This window comes from Hakea prostrata, chromosome 7, assembly GCF_041222555.1.
Source record: "Hakea prostrata isolate BN-2017 chromosome 7, UWA_Hpros_2, whole genome shotgun sequence".
In the NCBI taxonomy this organism is placed as follows: domain Eukaryota; kingdom Viridiplantae; phylum Streptophyta; class Magnoliopsida; order Proteales; family Proteaceae; genus Hakea; species Hakea prostrata.
This window is the reverse complement of record NC_142606.1, coordinates 58,842,117-58,857,869: the sequence shown is the minus strand read 5'-3', so window position 1 is coordinate 58,857,869 and position 15,753 is coordinate 58,842,117.

Below are 15,753 nucleotides of genomic sequence, written 5' to 3'. Positions count from 1 at the left end.
ACTTTATAATAGTAGCTTTCATGATCAGTCATGAAAGCCGTAAACTTCTCATCTTCCTTATTCATAAGGATCTGATTATACCCTTAGTAGGCATCCATGAAACTTAGAGTTTCATATCCTGTAGTCGCATCTATCAAGAGGTCAATCCGAGGCAACGGATAGCAATCTTTAGGGCAAGCCTTGTTGAGATCTGTGTAGTCTGTACACATTCTCCACTTCCCATTCGCCTTTTTTACCATTACCACGTTAGCTAACCAAGTTGGGCATTCAATTGGTTCTATGAAACCAGAATTCTTCAGTTTTTCAACTTCGCCCCGAACGGCTTCATACTTTTCAATGGAGAAATTTCTCCTTTTCTGTATCACTAGTTTCACCTTCGGATCTATCCAGAGTTTATGCTCTGCGATAGCCCGATCGATTCTTGGCATGTCTTCAGCAGACCATGCAAATATGTCTTTATTCTATTGAAGAAATAACTTCAACTCATCTTTGAATTCCTCCAGCTGTTCAGACCCGATATAAGTAATCTTCTTCTTATCTTCGGTACACAGTTGGATTTGCTCCAGCTTCTCCACTGGTTCAGGCCTTTGCATTTCTACTTCTTCCCGATCGTCTCGAACTTCTATAGGTAGGGCAGTCACCTTCCTCGGGCCCTCCTTGTCTTTTAAATAGGCAACGTAACATTGCCGAGAGATCCTCTAGTCAGAGGAAACTTGACCAATTCCCATATCAGTCGGGAATTTTATCTTCAGGTGTTTTGTCGAAACAATAGCACCTATCTTGGATAAAGATGGTCTCCCGAGGATAACATTATAAGCTGGCAGTTCCCGAACCACCAAAAAATTGATTTGGACGGTTGTTTCCTTAGGAAAACTTCCAATAGATAAGTCCAACTGGACAGATCCTTCCACCACCGCAGACGACCCTGCAAAACCATATAGATGCGTGGATGAAGGCTCCATCAAGTCCTCATCCACCTTCAGTTTTTGATACACTTCATAAGAAATTAGGTCAGCTGCAGACCCTGTATCAACCAAAACTCTATGCACTTCCCGACGTGCAATCTCTACCTTGATGACTATGGCATCATCATGAGGTAAGCAAACGCCTCTTTCATCCTCCTCGCCAAAGGTGATAGAATCTTCACCATTCAGCTTCTTTCGCTTTCGCGTCTCTCCGGTTCCGACAAATTTGGATTTTGTCTTCAAACTGCGGAGTGATTTGGGCTCTGGTCCTCCGAAAATGGTAAGGATGGGTGACCGAGTAGCTTCAGTCACCTCCTTGCCCTTCTTAGACTTCGGAGACTCCCTTGATTTTTCTAAACTAACCGAACAATCCCTTTTAGGAGTAGCCGCGCGTGGCTCACGTGGCTCCTCCCTCCTTCTGCTAACAAAATTGGACAAGTGTCCCTAAGATATTAATCTCTCAATATCTACTTTCAGATGACGATAGTCATTTGTATAATGACCATAGTCCTTGTGGAATCGGCAATACTTTTCTCGATCCTGTTGCTCCCCAGGTTTCAAAAGAATTTTAGGTGGCCACTTCAAAATATTTTTTCTTTTGATGATATTTAGAATATCAGCCCGAGGAACATTCAATGGAGTATATTCACTTTTACCGGGAGACCTCTGGCGCCAAGCCTGAGATTTTGCAACCCGATCACGGACATTTTTCTTTGGCTTCTGGTTCTGCTCAGGAGCCTTCTGTTCCTTATTGGAGACTTTGTTATCTCCTTGGCGCGCATCTAGGATGTCCATGACTTCGGCCTGCTTTTGGCATCTCTGTACCAACTCAGCATCTCTGTACAAACTCAACATAAGTTGCAGGCATATCATGTAGTAATAACTCTAGGAGTTTCCGGTTAGTGAATCCAGTGAATAGAGCAGTTTTGGCTACTTGCTCATCCAAATTTTCTATCTCCATCGTTACTTTGTTGAATCTTTTCAGAAACTCTTTGATTGATTCGCTTTTTTCTTGTCTGATAGTAAACAAGGTTTCTTCCGTTTTCTTGACCTGTATCCCACTCTGGAATCGCCCTATGAATTTGCGCGCCAATTCATCAAAGTTTACGATCCTTCCAGATGGGAGGTTCGAAAACCACTTTTGTGCTGCTCCGGTTAAAGATGAACCAAAAACCCTGCATAAAATTTTGTCAAAATTACCTGAAACTGCCATGGTTTGCTGATAATAGCCAATGTGGGCCGTTGGATCTCCGGAGCCATCGAATGTAGAAAAGGTAGGCAAACAAAAGTTTTGGGGAAACTGATATCCCGCAATTGGCTCGGCAAAGGGGGTCTTCCGAATGACTGAGTAAATATCCTCAGTCATCCTTCCTTTAGCCAACTGCCCTAACTTCTGATTGATGTTGGCCAATTCCTGACCAATCTGGGTCGGGTGATCTTTAGTGATATAATCACGACCTCGATTAACACGATCATCACGTGCTATTCGATCATCACTAACAGCCCGTCCTTCCCGAACATTCCGCTCGTCGCGAACTGCTCGATCATCGCGACCGGTTCTTCTGACAGTTGGTGAGTGAGTTCTCACCCCTGTGTCCAACCTTGTATTTGAATCGGTTGTACTTTCCTGCGGTCTGTCGAACCGATCGTCCCGCCTAGGTTGATCGTCAACTCGTCTAGGTCCTTGGTCGCCTTCATAAAAGTTCTGACCGATATTCCGGTCTTCAGCCAATCTTTGATCACGCGGTTGATCACATGGTAACGCGCGCCTCCCTGGATCGCGATGGTCAGGCTCTTGTGGTAACACCACTTGTCTGGTGAGCATGCGGAGTGCTTGGCTCACCTCCAAGAGTTGAATCTTTACTTGATTCAATTGATCTTGGAATGTATCAGGAGGATTACGTCCTCCCTGACCACCATCTACTTCGATAGGATTTTGGCTTCCCTGGGGAACGTCTGGATTATTCACTCCATGGATCTGAATACCAGAATCGCGCTGTGCAGCGGTTGCTGCCGATCTAGTCACCATGGCTTTACAAGTCCTTCCCACAGACGGCGCCAAATGATGCGTCCAAAATCTGCTCAGCCCTTAGATCTTCTCGAGATGACCTGCAAAACGAAAGCGTCAGATGTGGCCCGACCGCGGGGGTCGGGAGTCCACCTCCGAAGGCTAAGTTAGTTGATGAACTTAATCACAAACGGCTCTGCTAGAAGCACAGAGCTAAGGAATGAAGAACTAGGAAAGGTGATCTAGATCGTGAGCCCCTGATAGTTTACGTCTACCAGTGTGTATATGAATCTCTGTCCCTCACCTCGTATAGCAGTGAGGTTTATATAGAGTGTACCTTCGAATCTCCTTCGTCGGATGCACTTGAGCCTTCTTCGGGTAGTCGTTGGATCTTAACAGTTAGATCCGTTGAGCGATAGACTTCTACTAGTTTGGACTAGTAGAGGACTCCTGAGATAACCTCTAGGTTATGCGATGATTATCCCTTCGATAATGATTAGCCGCAGCCGTCAATTTGAGTCTGCCATCATTAGGGTAATTAACCTAATCCATATATTGGATTAGGACGTGCTTGTGGCTGAATAAGTTTTCTTCCTCAGCAAGCTATCTTCTGGATCCGGTTGGCTCGGGAGCGAGTCGATTCCCTTTGCCTCGACCGGGGTCGAGGGTCGAACCAAGTATGAACCCGGTTCGATCATATTTTCTCCATATCAATAAATTATAAAAATCATAAGGAGCATATACATTTTTCGTCAGATCATCTTCTAATTTATCTTTGGCGCACCTGGAAGTATTTCGAATATATCAAAACACTAAGACTGCCCTACCTTTTTCACAGGGTTAAGCTATTTCAACTTATTTCATGATCAAATGAAGACTATGCATTTAGATACCAATTCCAAAAAAAATTCCTCAAAAGATTTGGTTCAGTTAAAATATAGAGAAGCAATCCTGTGAGTTCAGATACCTTTGTTTTGAGGGTTTTGGACAATGTTGGGGAAGTACAATGGACATGTTATTTTCCATGGTTGAAAGCTTATCTCTGTGCAGAGATTTCTGGTCTAAGAAACCATTGGTGACGGCTTCAAGATCACTGTCCTCAAACTGTTGGGTTTCGATTGGCTGTTCCCTTTCTTTCTTCTTCTTCTTCTTGCTGGTGATGTGAGAGTTGGAGATTGAGATTGATGACGCAGTTCTGCAAGAAAGATTTGCCATCAAATTTGATTCAAGAAGACTAAAGTGAAAGAAAACTACATTTCATCAAAACACAGAAGTAGAGTTTGGAAGTAGTTATTTCCAGATAGATTTAAACAGGAGGGGCTGATTTGGTTTTTCACAATATATAGTTACCTTATTACCGATCGTATGATTTTTATAAAAAGAACGTATGGTAAAAAGAATGTATGATTTTTATTTATACTCTCAATTCTACTTAATAGAAAAAAATTATTATCTAAAATTCATGATAAACAAAACGTCTATCAAAATTTATTACCTAAAATTCATGATAAATAAAAAGTCTTTAATGAATTTTGAGTGTTTTTCTATTTTTTTAAACAAAAATGTGACTTCAAGGGATTCAAACACAGAAAGATTATTCAGCTCTCCAAACAGATTACCTGAGTTGGGATGACTCCAATTCCTTATGGGAAAAACCAGCACGGGGAAATTAAAAACGATCCGATCAAATTTCATGCCCTTGAGAAACTTATTGGCTGACATATTTGTAGCATCGACTCCATGAAGAACCATACACCCTCTACTCTCCAAATCATCAATTTTAGACATGGCATTGCTGTAGTGTTTGTTGAAAAAATCTGCAATACAAAACCAACAATCTCTGACAGAAGTGCAAAACTCAAATATTGTTTATAATCTTAAACGAATTTAATTGAAACTGAAATACCTTTTGAATTGAGAGAAGTGGCAATCACGTTCTCAGCATAACCAAAAGCCTTGGCCAAAAAAGCAGAGGAGAAATCTCCCTCCCCAGCCGACAGTATCTTCTGCGAACTTTTGTAATGCTTTATCTTTTTCTCCTTTGGCAAACCATCTTTGGAAACTTTGATCTTGGCAACAATAGAGACATGAGCAATAGATTTAACATCTTCAATATCAAGTAGAGTTGCCGTTTCATCTTCTGAAGCTGGGCTGGTATATGGGTTAATAGAAGCAGGAGGAGATGGCTCATCAGCTTCTCTGAACTCAGCATAAGGTACAACAATAACTATCTTTCCTTCATCTTCTTCTTCTGAAACTCTTGTTTCCACATACCTGGAGTTGATGGGTTTCTGGGTCATGAAATCCATGAATTGTAGACACCACAGACGGCTTCTAGATGACTCTTCTTTTTCTAATTTTGTTTATATTCTAAATGATTTTTCACTCACTCAACAACTAAAACGCATCGGCCAGAAGTTTGCATTCATTCTCTAGATAACTGATTAGGCTTACATGTGTAACTACACTGTGGAGAATTAATTCCCAGTTCCGGTCTTTTCAACTTCTCTAGGCTCATGATAGGCTGTATCATTGTATATGTATACGTGTACACTTAATATTAGTTACTTCTTAAAACTCTTTATTCTTCCTTCATTAATATTTTTTATTTTTGAGAAAAATTCTTCCTATTCTTTGTACTATTTTTTTTTTTTTTTTTTTTTTTTTTTTTTTTTTTTTTTTTTTTTTTTTTATTGGTTGGTTGTTTTTTTTTTTTTTTTTTTTTTTTTTTTTTTTTTTTTTTTTTTTTTTTTTTTTTTTTTTCTTTTCCGCTCGCTTGGTTTTTTTTTTTTTTTTTTTTTTTTTTTTTTTTATGGGGGGTTTTTTTTTGTTTTTTTTTTTTTTTTTTGGTGGTTAAAATTGCCCCCCCTTTAGATCTCCTCGTGATGACCCGCAAAACGAAAGCGTCAGATGTGGCCCGACCGCGGGGGTCGGGAGTCCACCTCCGAAGGCTAAGTCAGTTGATGAACTTAATCACAAACGGCTCTGCTAGAAGCACAGAGCTAAGGAATGAAGAACTGGGAAAGGTGATCTAGATCGTAAGCCGCTGATAGTTTAAGTCTATCAGTATGTATCTGAACCTGAGTCTCAGATTGTGTGTTTTCGATCCCCTTCACCTCGTATGGTAGTGAGGTTTATATAGAGTGTACCTTCGAATCTCCTTCGTTGGATGCACTTGAGCCTTCTTCGAGTAGTCGTTGGATCTTAACAAATAGATCCGTTGAGCAACAGACTTCTACTAGTTTGGACTAGTAGAGGACTCCTGAGATAACTCTTTAGGTTATGCGATGATTATCCCTTCGATAATGATTAGCCGCAGCCGTCAATTCGAGTCTGCCATCATTAGGGTAATTACCCTAATCCATAAGTAGGATTAGGGCGTGCTTGTAGCTGAATCAGTTTTCTTCTTCAGCAAGGCATCTTCTGGATCCGGTTCGCTCGGGAGCGAATCGGTTCCCTCTGCCTCAACCGGGGTTGAGGGTCGAACCAGGTATGAACCCGGTTTGATCATAATTTCTCCGTATCACGAGCCCCCTGCCAATGCGTTCGGTCGATCCCGAGGGCTTGGTTTTTAACTGGGTTCTTCGTCAGGCGATAGACTCTGCGTGCTCCATTAAATGTCATATCACATTTAATGCGGTGGTCACTTTTCCTCGAGCGTTGTGAGGGTAAGGCCACGTGTCACCTTGCAGTCGATCTGTCGTGGCTCACGTAATCCAAGCGACGGTTTCCGAACGCCTGTTTCGGATTCGTGAGTTCAAACTTTCAAAACGTCTTTCAATCTCGATCGTTGATTTTGAATCAATCTCGATCGTTCAGATTCCCGAACACTCGTGCGGGTGTTTTAAAAGCGGTTCGTTGTCTTCGTAGGTTTCATTCTTCCTGTCTAGAATTTGAACCTTTGTTGTCTGCTTCGCGCCTTCTTGCTCTCAAGCTTTTGCCTCACCGAATCGGTAAGTTTCTTGGTCTTTTTCTTTTTTGTAGTTTACTCGAAACAAGTAATGGCGGACAATGGGGCTTCTCTAGTACCCGGTGTTGGTAATAGTAGTGAGGCTTTTGCCTTCTCCCGCGCTTCCGAACAATCGGATAGTGATAACAAAACCCTAACCGCCCTCCGGCGCGAGTTTGCTGAAGTTTCTCAAAAAGGTTTAGAGAGAAAAACCGAAACTCCTCCCCGCCTTCCTCGAGTCCGGATCTTCCAAGATTGTCGAGTCTTCTAGGCAGCCTCAAACTTCCAGGTCCGATGGTGGACTCGGCTCTCTGCTCCCTCCATTTATAATGAGGAAACCCTTCTTTCAGCCATCCAAGATTTTGATTTTCCTTCCTCTTATCAGGTTAGGGCTCCCCTTTCTGATGAGAGGGTTGATTCAACCCTTTCGAGTGAATTTTCTCTGTACATAGATGCACTGGAAAGCGGGGTTCGCTTTCCCTTTTTTAATCCTTTGTTCTCCGCAGTTCTGAATCATTGGGACATTTGTCCCGGAATGCTCCTTCCCAATAGCTGGCGTCTCATCGTCGGCTTCTTGGGTTTGTGTTTTGAACTTGGCATTACGCCATCTCTTTCTCTCTTTGTACATTTTCATGTTCTTTCTATCTCTCATCCTCCCGGATGGGTTTTTCTGTCCAAACGCAATAAGGCTGAACTTGATTGGAGGGGCAGCATCCTTGCCAAAGGAACTTGCCCTTCTAACCACAAAAGATGGCGCGAACGATACTTTTTCTGTCGAGCGCCTCCATCGGATCTTAACTTCCCAACCGCCTGGAGGCGGTGTACTTCTTCTTCCGAGAATAACCGAGGCCTCCCCTTATCCAAAGAAGACGAGGCGGCCGTCAGAAGATCAAATCCATTCCATGGTATCAAGAAATACATGGACTTGAGGTGGAGTATAACTCCATTCTTCAGTACTGGGGCTTGGCTCATTGTGAGCTTCTAACCATCATCCTTTAATTTTACTGAAGTGATATGTCTTTAATTCTGACCCTTGTTCTTCTTTGCAGTGCCTCCAAGAATGAACCCCGAGAACCTGCGAGTGAAGGCCGCTAGGGCCGTTGCGACAGCCGAGCAACGATCACCCAGAGCCTTGACCGTAGATCAAGAGGCTTCTCGCTCCCTCTCCCGACCCCTCTTATAGGGGTATCGGGAATATCGGGCCCCGTGGCTGATGCTTCGGGTAAAGGGAAGAAGCCAATGGTGGAGAGGTCCAATGTCTCCTCCTCCGCCCGAACCAAAAGGAGGCATGATACAATTGATGCTTCCTCCCATAAAAAATCCAAAGCTTCAACGGATTGTGAGGAGGTCTTCACCCCCGAGTGGACCCTGAAGTTGACCGACAGGGTGACTCGGGACCCTGAGAAAGCTGCAGAGTGGAGCTCCCTCGCTCTTGTTCCTTCCGATCGCCAGAATTTGAAAACCTGGATGACGTTGCCCTTGTTAGTCAATCCACAAGGTACCGGTCTTCTTGCTTACTTATTTTTTCATAATTTCTTATGACTTCTTCTCGATATTTTCCGCCTTCCCAAGAATGTCTGTGTTGAGCTTCTATCAACACATGGAAGCATTGAGCCGGGTTGGCCGCAACAGCTCCTTGCTCCAAACCTGTGAAGAGAATTTGGCCAAGGCCAATTCTAAGATAGACCGGTTGACTGCAGCCTGCCGAGGAGCTGCAGAGAAAACATGAGGAAGAAGTGATCTCCCTCAAGGAGGCCCTTGATGCTTCGAAGGCTCGTGCCACCGCTGCCGAGCGCGAGGCCGGGAAGCAAAAGAAGCCGCCACGTTGTTCGGTGACAAGCTTGAATTCCAATGTAGGAAGAACGAAGAATATCTCGAAGTGGGCGGTCCCTAGCAAGCCCGAGCATATCAACCCGAGCTTTGGAAGGAGTGTGTTCGGAAATACCTGAACAGCGTACCTTTCTCCGAGCTGCTAGGTGCCTACAACATTCAAGCTTACAGCTTGGGGCAGAACAACGTTTGGGAGCGAATTCTCGCATCAATCCCTAACTTCGATACTGCTCCCTTCGTGAGGTGTGCCATAAAGAGGTCTTCGAGAAAGTTGGCATGGATCTCCCAGACTGGGCTCGGGAAGAAGATGATCCTTTTCCAGCTGACCCTCAATATGAGGCATACCTGGCTGACGAGCCGGCGCTTCCAGAGGAGAAATCACAAGCCGAGTCTCAAGTTGCTGCTATAGAGGACTCAGCCAATGTCATTCTTGAGGAAGGCTCTTCTCAAGATCCCGAGAAAAGTCCTCCCGACCAGGGTCCCTCGGGCAACAATGAAGAAGAGGCTTAGGGAGTTATCTTTTGTTTCTTTGTAAAGATTGACCTCCTTGTTAATGAATAGACATTTCTTTTTCATGTTGGCATTTCCATTTCCCTGTCTCCAGCCGAAATCTTGTCTTGAATATCAAAGTATAAATGATAAAACTTATCACTCAACTTCACATTCCTCGACGAATAATAATCTTGTAGAAATATTGTGAAGATGCGTTTCGGAAAGATGCATTAATCTTCCCCACTACTTCATTTATTGCAAAGTCCACACGTTTCCCTTCTGCGAAGTCCAAACGTTTTCTTGCTTTTGTATACCATTCACTGTTTCCAATGAATCGGAAATACTCCCATTATTATAATGGCGGTGCGACGATTGGAGGTATCTCTGCATCGGGTGCTCGCTTCCACATGTTTCCATGTGGCATCCCTCCGACCGTTGATCTTGCTTTCTGCGGATTTCGAAGCGTCATTTCGATCTGGGTCGTTGGTTGTCCTTAGCCTTCAACCGTCGTCTTAATACCTGAGGCTATTTAAAGCCTTCATGGGTACTCTCCATCTATCCTGCTATCTGCAAGTTAGATTTGCTAAAGTGCTAAAGCGACATTCCGTCCTTCTGCCTTCTTCCGTATTCCTCGTACTCCAACAATAGCTCTATCAACTTCTGAACAAGTGAGTTTTTTTTTTTCTGGTTACTCATCTCTTTCCCCACTTCCCCCCTGAGTAAACTGCACAGTAGTAGTACTTGGGGTTTAGTTCGAGTTTTTCTGAAGTGATAATGAACTAGGGTTTTCCCTTTTTTTTTTTTTTTTTTTTTTTTTTTTGTTGTCGTTGGATATCTGTACTGATACGGCTTTTCTGTTTGCATAGTGGCTCCCAAGATCAACCCGAACTTTATCAGAGCGAAATCTAGCAAGAAAATCGTTCCGTCGGTGGTGGTTGGGGCCAGTGAGGTGGTTTCAGCTAGTGAATCCTCCAAGCGTAAGGCGACTGCTGTTGGTGAATCTTCAAGTCAGATTCCCACAGTTTCTATTGATGCCGCCCGTACGCCTCTTTTGCCCGAAGTGATCGCTCGTCTTTCCCAGGAAGATCTTGATCACTCCGTTGTTGATGGCGCTGCTGACGCCCCTGCTGCAGAGACCGTTGGTGCACCCCCGAAGGAGACTCTTCGGGCATCTGAGGCAACTATGTTGGCGTCTGATGAAGGTGTGGTCCCAGCAGGCGCTGCTCCTATTTCCAACTCCAGTGCTTGTTTGGCATCCTCCTCCTCTCCTTTGGAGTTGGAGGATTTTGCCACCAGGAAGCGCCGTCGGGTGATAGGTGATGCAGCTCATCCTTCTCTTGATGTAGCTCATCCTTCTCATCCTTCGCCCGAATTAGTGTCAAACGAGTTTGACAGAGCGTTGGAATGGTGCACTGCTGCTCGAATGACTTCTTGAGAGCGCAGTTCTTTCCAAACTTCCAGATGAAGTCTTTACGAAGTCACTGGTGATGTAAGTCTTTCTTCATTATCTTTTGATTCTGAAAAATTACTCTTCTGCTCCTTTTTTTTTTTTTTAACTCGGAAGTTATTTGCAGGAGTCTTACTGGTAACTTCCACAACCAAGTGGAAGCAGCCTCTAGGCTCAATAGGTTGAGCAATGAAGTTTCCAGGCTTCATGAAATCTCTGAAGCTAAAGATGCTGAGATTGCTCGCCTTCGGAAACTAGCTTGGGAGGTTGCAGGAGAAAAGAATTCGATGATCGGTCGTCTTCAGTCGGAATTGGATGATGCCAGGGAGAAGATCCGGCAACTGGAGCGAGCAGTTGGAAAGTCAGGAGCCAAAGGATCTGAAGCGTTACCACAAAGGCAAGTTGTCGTTCCTTTGCCCGAATCCCTTCCAACTGATGTTCGCAGAGCCTACGTCTTCAAGTATTTAGACAGTAAGCCCTTTGTTGATATGCTGAATGCTTATAACTTGCAGGCGTACCGGGATGGTGAGAACGAAGTATGGGAATCAATATTAAGGAAGGATCCTCATTTTGATACGACTCCCTACAGTGTTGTTTGCCATCCTAAAGTATTTACCGACCTGGGTATTCCTCCTCCTGACTGGACCAAAGATAAGATTGATCCTCCACCTTCCGATCCAGATATTATGCATTATCTGGAAGATTCTCCTGTTTATTCTCCCTTGGAAGAAGTCAATTATGACGAGCTCGTCTTGAATGCAAGTTTGGTCGAGGACCATACTTCTCCTGGACAAGCTGGACAAAGAGTATGAAATTGTGGAGGATTTTATGCATACCGAAATATTTTTTGTAATCCTCATTTCTCCTCTTCTTTTCCTTGAACCCACACCAATGGTTGACTCATATGTTTGTTCTAGCAAAGTCGTGTCGATCTTGTATAACTTCTTAACAGTCACCGATGATGACTTTCTTTTTTGACCGAAGATTGTATCCAGCTCTTGTAATTGTTTTGATGCTGGCCTCTTTCGATCTTTTGAAGAAATAAGAAATTAACTTCATCTTGAGCTTTGCTAGCCACTTGAATCGCTGTTGAATTAGGTCTTAGTTGTTTGAAACAATGCCTTTACTTAAAGATTTCCGGAGAAATACAATAAGTCTGAGAAGGAACTCACTCGGGTTTTAAACCGATGCCTTTACTTAAAGATTATTCGAAAATTCAATAAGTCTTGAAGGAACTTACTCGGTTTTCAAACCGACACCTTGCAAAAGGAACTCACTCGGATTTTCATCCGATGCCTCGACTTAAGAAGATCCGAAAAAATTCCATAAGTGTTGAAGGACCCACACGAATTTTCATCCGATGCCTTATAGTTGGATCTTGTTCTTGAATGTGGTGTATGATGCCCCCCAATCAAAAAATAATTTGTTGAAAGCCAAAAATTGCATTGATTGAGTTGAAAATGTTTACATCGCGAACAAAATTGAAATCATCATCAAGGATAAAACTTCTTGAGATGCCTGGCATTCCACGACCGATCCAACTCTTTCTGGGTGTTGATGTTCTTCAGCCTATAAGCTCTTGAACCAACTGGTTTTACAACCATATAAGGTCCTTCCCAAGAAGGGTCCAATTTTCTTTGGTGACGCGGGTCGGAAGCTAGGGTGTTTCTCAACACCAAATCTCCGGCTAAGTACCGGCGATTCTTCACTCGAGTATTATAATGAGACGCTATCCTTCTTTGATAATGTTGAGTTCGTGCTATTGCCTTTGCCCGAACTTCGTCCAACAGATCAAGACTATCAAGCAGTCCTTGTTCATTTGCTTTTTCCTCGAACTCACGATCCCGTAATGTCCCCGCCATTATCTCCACTGGTGCCAATGCTTCGGATCCATATGCCAACCTGAATGGAGTTTCTCCTGTGGGTGTTCGAACCGTAGTTCTATAGGCCCACAGTACATTATGAAGTTCTTCGACCCAAGAAGCTTTGTCGACTTCGAGTCTTCTCTTTATTCCTTCCAGTAGCGTTCGGTTAGTAACCTCTACCTGTCCATTGCTCTGGGGGTATGCCACTGAGGACATACGATGCTCGATCATATATGTTCCGCAAAATTGCTCAAATTGCGGACAGTCGAACTGAGTACCATGGTCAGTGACGATAATCTTTGGAATCCCAAAGCGATATATGATTGATTCAAGCACGAATTTCTCCACTTTTTTCTCGCAATTGCTGCCAGGCCGGCTTCAACCCATTTCATGAAGTAATCAATTGCTACTATCAGATATTCCCGTCCGCTTGACGCCTTGGTGAATTTGCCCATGATATCAATTCCCCACATCGCAAAGGGAATGGGATCTAGAATTGAAGTCATGGTTTCCGCCGGGCGCTTCGATACTGTAGCATGAATTTGACAGTTACCACACCGACGAACATATTCCATAGCAGCCTCTTGGACCTTAGGCCAATATAACCCAAGTCTCAGAATTTTGTGAGCCAGGGCTCGTCCACCCATGTGAGCTCCACAAATTCCTTCATGAACCTCAGCCAAAGCTGATTTTGCTCCTTCGGGGCCTATACATCTCATAAGGGGTCCATAATAAGATCTTTTGTATAGTCTCCCATTCTGAATGACAAATCTAGCTGATCGAATCTTGATCAACTTTGCCTCTTTTGGATCCTCAGGTAATTTGTCATCTCTCAGATACTCGATTATCGGATCCATCCAAAGAACGCTTCTGCTTCAATATAAGAAATTTCTTTCTCATGATAACTTGGAAAAGTTATTTCTTCAATATAGACCGAAGGGTCTAGATTCTTTTCTTTGGCATTGGCTAGTCGGGATAGCTCATCTGCCACTGAATTTTCATTCCTCGAAATCTGAGATATCTTCAAATTCCGAAATTGGTTTTGAAATGCCTGCACTATCTTTTGATATTTCTACAAGCGAGGTTCTTTAATACCATACTCCCCCTGGACTTGGTTGACTATAAGTTGAGAGTCACTATAAATAGTAACATCTGCAATAGACAATGCTTTTGACAACCGAAGTCCAGCTATCAGAGCCTCATATTCTGCTTCGTTATTACTTGCTTCAAATGCAAATCTCAAAGCATATCGAATAATAAATCCTGCTGGACTTTTTAATAGAATTCCAGCTCCTGCTCCATCTTTATTACTCGAACCATCCACATATACCTCCCAAGTGGTTGGTATAATGGGATCCTCGATGGTGGGTTCCACCGGTGCAATAGTTTCTACTACAAAATCGGCTAATGCCTGAGCCTTGATTGCAGTTCTGGGCTTAAAGCTCACTTGGAACTCACTGAGTTCAATTGACCAGGACACCATCCTTCCAGACAAATCAGGTTTATTAAGAACTTTACTAAGAGGAAAAGTTGTAAATACCTCAATTGGATGAGCCTGAAAATATGGCCTTAGCTTCCTGGCGGCCATCATGAGAGCCAGAGCCTACTTCTCAATCTGCGAATATCTTGTCTCCGCATCTAGCAACACGTGGCTTACATAGTAAATCGGCCACTGTTTTTTATCTTTTTCACGAACAAGTACCGCACTTGACCGACCTAAAGGGGACGTCGCTAGATATAGCTGTAATATTTCCCCCTTCTCTGGTCTGGACAAGATCGGTGGTTGTCCAAGTGCTTCTTTTAACTCCTCGAAAGCTTTCTGGCACTCTTCAGTCCATTTTGCTTCCTTGCTGCCCTTCAAGTCTTTAAGTGCCTTGAAGAAAGGCAAACATTTTTCTCCAGACTTGGAGATGAATCGATTCAAAGCAGCAACTCTCCCTGTTAAACACTGCACATCACGAACAGTTTTGGGAGCCTCCATATCAACCAGAGCTTGTATTTTGGCAGGATTAGCCTCAATTCCCCTCTGTGATACCATGAAGCCCAAAAATTTGCCCGAGGAGACTCCAAAGGCGCACTTTTCTGGGTTTAGCTTCATTTGATACTTTCGCAGTACTGAGAATACCTCAGTCAAATCTGCAATATGATTTGCTTTTGTAAAGCTTTTCACTAGCATGTCGTCAACATAAGCCTCAACATTCTTTCCTATCAGCTCTTTGAAAATCTTGTTGACGGCCCTCTGATATGTTGCTCTTGCATTCTTCAGGCCAAAAGGCATGACCTTATAATAATAGCTTTCACGATCAGTCATGAAAGCCGTAAACATCTCATCCTCCTTATTCATAAGGATCTGATTATACCCTGAGTAGGAATCCATGAAACTTAAAGTTTCATATCCTGCAGTCGCATCTATCAAGAGGTCAATTCGAGGCAACGGATAGCAATCTTTAGGGCAAGCCTTGTTAAGATATGTGTAGTCTGTACACATCATCCACTTCCCATTCGCCTTTTTTACCATTACCACGTAGGCCAACCAAGTTGGGCATTCAATTGGTTCTATGAAACCAGAATTCTTGAGTTTTTAAACTTCACTACGAACGGCTTCATATTTTTCAATGGAGAAATTTCTCATTTTCTGTATCACTGGTTTCGCCTTAGGATCTATCCAGAGTTTATGCTCTGCGACAGCTCGATCGATTCCTGGCATGTCTTCAGTAGACCATGCAAATACATCTTTATTCTGTTGAAGAAATAACTTCAACTTATCTTTAAATTCCTCCAGCTGTTCAGACCCGATATAAGTAATCTTTTTCTCATCCTCAGTACACAGCTGGATTTGTTCCAGCTTCTCCACTGGTTCGGGTCTTTGCATCTCTGCCTCTTACCCGATCGTCTCGAACTTCTATAGGTAGGGCAGTTACCTTCCTCGGGCCCTCCTTGTCTTTTAAATAGGCAACGTAACATTGCCGAGAGATCCTCTGGTCAGAGGAGACTTGACCAATTCCCATATCAGTCGGGAATTTTATCTTCAGGTGTTTTGTCAAAACAATAGCACCTATCTTGGATAAAGATGGTCATCCGAGGATAATATTATAAACTGGCAGTTCCCGAACCACCAAAAAATTGATTCGGACGGTTGTTTCCTTAGGAAAACTTCCAATAGATAAGTCCAACTGGACCGATCCTTCCGCCACTGC